A 6,739-nucleotide genomic window follows, 5' to 3' on the forward strand; every position below is an offset into this window, starting at 1 on the left:
TTGCCTCGTACTTGATGTAAGCAAAAAACCTGGCAAGATGTTCACTTCCAAGGATGGGAAAACTTAAGAAGGCTCAAAGGTTGCCTTGAAAACAGTTTCTCCACACATCCCCCCCCTTGCCAAATGGAAAGACAATGTGGTAGCCAGATAGTAATTGGTTTGGGCCCACAAGTAAGTTACAAAGGGAAAAGTTTGTACCTGCATGTGAATTCCATTGAGTAGAGGCTCTTTGGTGAAAGCAGAATCTTGCAGGGTGAGGAGGAAAGAAAAAAGGCAAAGGGTACAGAGAAAGACCAGAGCACAGTACGTCATAGCCAGACATTCACAGATGTTCATCGGGGATTCCCAAGAGCACATGGGGTTATTACTAGCAGCCACACTCAGAACAGGAGGGCTGTGGTCTCTGGGCCCGCTAGCTAAAGACAGGATTCTAGTTCTTTGGCCTAGAACTGGGTGGGTAAATTGAGAACTGCTGACTAGTACAGTTAAACAGGTCTAGATAGAAATATCTAGAAACTAAAGTTTTTATTGACAGAATCAACAGAACATTTGAGGTAGCAGGATGGATCGCAATGTCCTGCCCTAATTTCTGACTTTCAGATTAGACTTGTATGAACATGGCTCCTCCTAATTCCTTCATCTTTGTCTGATAATGATTATTTGTACAGAGGGGTTTGTAGACTGAAACACTTTCACTCATATCACCATCTTTCTTTATTCAGCTTTTGGAGACAAATAGCTTGGTCCAAATTTTGAAAAAAGTGATAGGCTAAAAGACAGAAAAATAGCTAGCTGAAAGAAGCTATCAGGCCCAATCAAGAATGGCTTAACATTATCCATTTTCCTCTTTGAACATCTTACTTAAGTGCTTTATCAGAGCTCCTAGCTCAGGGTTTCCACCACATGCATCGATCTGTTTATTGGCTTTAGATTCAAACTCTTCAAGAGTATTGCAGGTCTACTAAAAAGAACCTACATCCTCAAAATATTTTATACAGTATTTTTTAATATTTATGTTTTGTGTTCTCTGGCGCAAGGTATTCTGTACCTAGGTGCTCTCAGGCCTTGACCAAATAACATGAATAGTTGGCAATGAAAATTTTCTCTCTGTTAGGTCTTCACAAAAGCTTTTGTTATCACTGTTTACTTCAGAGCATAACTTGGCATAATCATCCCTAATCCGGAAAAAGAGCCTGAGTGTATTTAGTAGTGGCTTTAAGTCTTCTTTGTAATCAGAGAACAACTGCATGAGGCCTACTGCTAACCTGAACAGCCCCCGTCTTCTGCAGTACCATGGCTTTATAGTGTGGGACAGGTGTAATTATCCTGCCAGTAAATATCCGGGTCTAGTCCCATGAAGTTCCAAAAGCTGGCAGATGAAAAGCTTCATTGCATCTGGATGGTCAAGAGTTAAGACTCTCTCCAAGCCAAGGAAATAAACATCGCTGGTGGAACTGATGACAGAGGGAATTCCGTGGATGTTGTGTGCCACTGGGTGGGAAGCCACGACAAAGTTTTGAGTTGTCCTCGATATCATTGATGAGTAAACTGACATTATGCAACATTTTTGTCACTTCAATGATAATCTGTAGCTTGTCTTCTGGAACTTTTAACCAATGGTTAAATGCCTGTGAAAGTCTGGTTCTCACTTGTTTACTTGGTAACTGAAGTAAATATTTGGAGGGTTCGTGAATTCTTTCAACTGTTTCTTGAGTTGTCTCCATTGTTTTTAAATTTCAAAACCGATGGTTCAACAATGATCTCACAACTTTGGCAAGGCTGGTCTGGAAGTTGCAGAACCCAGCATCAACTTCCCACCTTGTAGTTCAAGCTCCTCCCGACGCCTACATGAATACCAACCCCTACTTCACCACAGAACTCTCCACCCTCAACTGCCAGTGATGCTACAGAACTGGGTGCCCATTGTCTGTATTTCTGGGATGATGATTCTAAGTATCATCATCCAGCTACTGACATATCTGGGTCAAGTCAGAAAAGACCTAGAACCTAGGGAGTTTTAGCTGGATGTCCCTGAACCAATGGGTGAGAAAAGAATGGGATAGATGTCAACATGCAGCCCTATCATGTCACTGCTACCCATATTAACAGGTTTGTTGAAGAGCCTGTTAAGAGAGTTGAGGACAAGAGACCAGCTATACTTGAAGAGAATAGCTCAACCCTCCTGCTGAGCTTTGCAGAGTCAATCTTTAGATGCCTGGGCGAGGGCAGAACCTGGAAGAGTCCAGTCCATCTGTAAATCAGTTGCCCACAGGGAAAATCCAATTTCCAGTGCCATCAGGACATAAGCCTTAGTATTGGGGTGTCATTAGTTGGATTTCCTCAAGAGGTGGCATTGACAGACATTCTCCTTGATTTAATCTTGTGTCTACTAAAGTTGAATCCTTAAAATTCAGATCCATTTTATGAGTTTGGTTCTACTGTGAGTTTACATCATCGCTTTCAGGACTTAAAATTGTGCCTTAATAAAAGAAAAGTATGAGTAGTCATTACCTGTCTTGCCAAGTATTTTAGCATGAGATCCTTGGTGGTAAAGAGGTTAAGAAATCAATGATGTTCAATGTTGTACTTTATTAATATGAAACACATTTTGGTTCTGTTCCCTTATTCTGGTGCATTAATAGGGCTATACTGATTTTTAGAGTTCCTTTTCAAAAACATGGGTCATTATTTCATGTCACTCATATCTTAAATTTGATTCAAAGGGTCAAGAGGTGCTTATTTCATAAAATACATATTTATTTAGGTTCTACTGTCGGCTAGCATTCTACTCACTCGCCTAATTTTGTAATTCCGTCTTATGCACTGTGTACAAATGCGTGAAAACCTATCTATAAATGGACCACTAGGTAGCATGGTGATTAAGGCACTGGACTCCCACATGGTTGATCAGTTTGAGTCTCAGACCTGGTGGCTTGAAAAGCATTCCAGGTGCGTGTACATGTGAGTCCCAAATCCCAGGAGAATGGAAAAAGGATTGCAGTGTGGCCTTCCCTCCTGGTGGGTAAATTCTCATTTTCCTTCCCAGTTTCTCCAATGAGCACAGGTGCCCTATGGTGAACCCTAAAAAAATAAAAATAAATAATTGAACACTTCTTAAAAGAAAGGAGACCAGTAGGTAGTGTGGTGGTTGAGGTGCTGGAAACTCCCACATAACCGACCACAGTTTGAGTAAAGGACTTGCTGGCTTGCTTTATCACTCTCTCTCTGGTCAAATTAAAATAAATGAATGAATAAATAAATAAAACTAACTATCTAAAAAAGTTAAAGAAAAAAAAGACCAATTATATTGATAGCATAGTATTGGGGGGTGGGAGAGGCATTTGTTTTTCTCAGTCACATAGTTCTGCAGTACTTGATTCTTTAATGATCATGCACTGGCTTCCTAACAGAAAAAAATCACTTGCAAACTATTGATAAAACCGTACTGTATCATTTCAATTATATGACATTTTAGAAGACAGAAACAGAAGTAGCTGCAAAGACTCGAGAGGGGGCGAAGGGAAGAGTTAAAGTAGGCGAGATATAGGGTGGTGAAACTATTCTGAGTTATATCGCTGTAACAGATGTAGGATGCTATACATTTACCAAAACCTACTGAACTTGGGACCAGCAGATGGTATAATGTTTACATTGCTTGACTCCCATGTAGTTGACCATGGTTCGAGCCCTGGACCCAGCAGCTTAAAACTCATGCCGGACGCGTGTGCGTGCATGCCCAAAATCCTGAGAGGAGAATGGAGAAGGGATTGCAGTGTAGCCGCTCCTCCTGATGGGGGGGTGAGGGGTGACTTCTCGCTTTGTCTCTCTCTCTCCAGTGAGTGCATGCGCCCTATAGTAACCTAAAAAATTTAAAAAAATAAAAACCCAAACAAAACCCCCCAAAACACCTACTGGACTTTATAACACAGAGTGAAACTTTATGCGGATCTAAAAATAATCATTTAGGAAGTGGAGGGAGAATAGAGGACAGAAGGCAGAATGCAACAACACAATTACTGTGTATTACGAACATTAACATTTCACTAAAGGAAGTGGAAAGGTGCTGACCTCAGTAACTTTGGAAATGGAGTCTGTAAAATTAAAGGCAGAAGAAACTGTACATATGGGCTTAACAATTCTAATGTTGCTATGCGAGTATACTGGAATGAACAATTAAGGCAAATGAATTGCAGATGGCGGGAGCCAGGTTTTTCATTTTCACTGAAATAACACTACACTGATTAGTTTGCACAATTAGTACTGTTAAAAATCAACTTTTGGGGGCTAAAAGAGGCGTAGTGGTTAAGGCGCTGGACTCTCACATGGCAGACTATGGTTCGAGTCCTGGATCTGGTGGCTTAAAGATGATGCTGGGCATGTGTGCCACATGTACATGCCCCAAATCCCAGGAAAAGACTGAGACATGGTCATCCCCCTTGAGGGGTGATGTCTCACTTTCCCTCTGTCTCTCTGGTGAGCACATGTCCTATGGTAAAAATCTTTAAATGAACTTTTTAAAAATCAATTTCTGCACTTGTGCCTTTGCAAAGTTTGTAACATAGCGATATGTGGCAAAAAGAATTTTACTGAAATGACTGATTTATTCACATAGCTATCATGTTTAAACATTTCTCTTAAGTTTTTTTTGCCATAGGGTGTGTACACTCACAGGAGGGAGAAAGAGAAGGAAAGTGAGAAAGCACACCTTAGGGGGATGGCCACACCACAATCCCTTCTCCTCCATTTGCCTCCTTGGATTTTGGGCATGTATGCACACATACCTAGCCTGATTTTCAAATTTCCAGGTCTAGGACCCAAACCATGGTCAGTGGAAATTCAGCACCTTAACCACCATGCCACCTGCTGGCCACTAATTTTTATTTATGAATGTAGTAATGACAAAAAAACATCAAATTTTGACCAATATTCCTCAAAAGTGTCATCTATGTCATCAGAAACAAGAAATTTGAGAATTGTCATAGAGAAGAGGAACCTACATTGATACAATGATTAATTATATGGTATCCTGGAACAGAGAATATTAAGTTAAAACTTTCTTCCAAGGTACACAAATGGCCAATTAAGCATATGAAAATATACCTAAGACTATTAGTCATCAGGGAAATGCAAATCAAAGCCACTTCATACTCATTAGGATTGCTGTAATAAAAAAGATAGTATTGGCATGGATGTAGAAAAAATGGAAGCTTTCAGTACTGCTGGGTTGTAAAATGGTACAACCACTTTAGATGAGTTTGGCAGTTCCTCCAAATGTTAAACATTAAAAGCCAGTCAGGTGGTGTGGTAGTGAAGGTGGCTAGATCCCACATAGCCAACTCTGTGGTTTGAGTCTCAGACCTGGAGGGACTCAGTGTGCTTGAAAATCACTGGCTGCATGTGTGCACATGTGCAAAATCTGGAGAATGAAGGAATTGTCATATGGTTACCCCTGGGGTGATCTACACACCAAATTGAAACAAACAAAAATAGGTTAAACATAAAGTTACCATGTGATCCAAATCCACTTCCAGGTATGTATGTGTATATATAGGTGTGTGTGTATATATACATACATAATCTCTAAATGATTTTAAAATATGTCCACACAAAAACTTATGTGTCCATAGCATTATTCATAATGGCCCTGGAGTGGAAAAAAAAAATGTTCACCAACAGACAAATGGGTAAAAAAAAAATGTTATCTATACAGGAGTATCATTTGGCAATTAAAAATATAGATCTATGCCATAGACGAAGATAAAACCTTGAAAACATGCTAAATGAACTTTTTAAAAAGGCCACATATTGATGTCACTTACACAAAATATCCAAAATAGTCAAATATTTAGAATTAATCATTAGTGATTAAGTCAGTAGTTGCAGAAAGACTGGAATGGAAAATGACTAATCGGTTTAAGGTTTCTTTCTCAGAGTGATAAAGGTGTTTGGGAATTAGTGGCAATAACTGAATATACTGAAAACTGTGATACTTTAAAGGCCAAACTTCATGGTATATAAATCATGTTTCATAAACCTGTTAATTTTTTTAAATGCTGGTAACAACAAACACCTACTCTTCAGACAATAAAGTACAGCAAGACCAAGAAAGATAAAAGGTAAGGTTTCCAAAGAGCTGTCTTTGCTATATTAAAAACCTGGGTATAAAAGTTGAAAATAATAATAAAAGACTACACTGAACAACCGTTTCATAAACCTTTATTGGAAAGGCTACAAACTTCATATTGCCACTGGATTTCTTTCCCTTAAAGTGATTATGGAGAAGTAAGCTTGGATACAAAACTATGCAGTTGAATCTTGCCCAGGCTTGTTGTAAAATATTTTTTTGTACAATGGAGGTAGAATAAATAGGGCAATTAATTTAAACCTCACAAGCCTTGATTACTGTCAGGACACCTTTTTATTATTCAGGTTTTAACAGACCTAGAAATAAACTATGATTACTATATTTAGACTTATGGATGGCATAATACATTTAAAATTTTTAGTTTTAATTTTCTCCATTTGCTCCCTTACAAATGTAAAATGTGCATCTGATGTCTCTCTTCCCTCAAATACGTGTGTGTCCTAAAAATACCTACTCTGGGAGTGAAAAGGCAAAAGCAGAAGACGGAAAAAAATACAATAAATATCCTTTTCATATTAGTTTTATCTGATTTTCCTCATACCAGCCTAAGAGTCTTACTTTTCTATAAAATATTATAGGATATCAAAGTAATAA

General features: G+C 38.8%; 1 pseudogene; it reads right to left on the reverse strand.

Moving 5' to 3' along the window:
* Window positions 1–832: 832 nt before the first annotated feature.
* On the reverse strand, window positions 833–1,724 carry LOC102476646 (geranylgeranyl pyrophosphate synthase pseudogene; annotated as a pseudogene).
* Window positions 1,725–6,739: the final 5,015 nt, after the last annotated feature.

This window comes from Tupaia chinensis, unplaced genomic scaffold (assembly GCF_000334495.1).
Source record: "Tupaia chinensis unplaced genomic scaffold, TupChi_1.0 Scaffold148557_1, whole genome shotgun sequence".
NCBI lineage: Eukaryota > Metazoa > Chordata > Mammalia > Scandentia > Tupaiidae > Tupaia > Tupaia belangeri.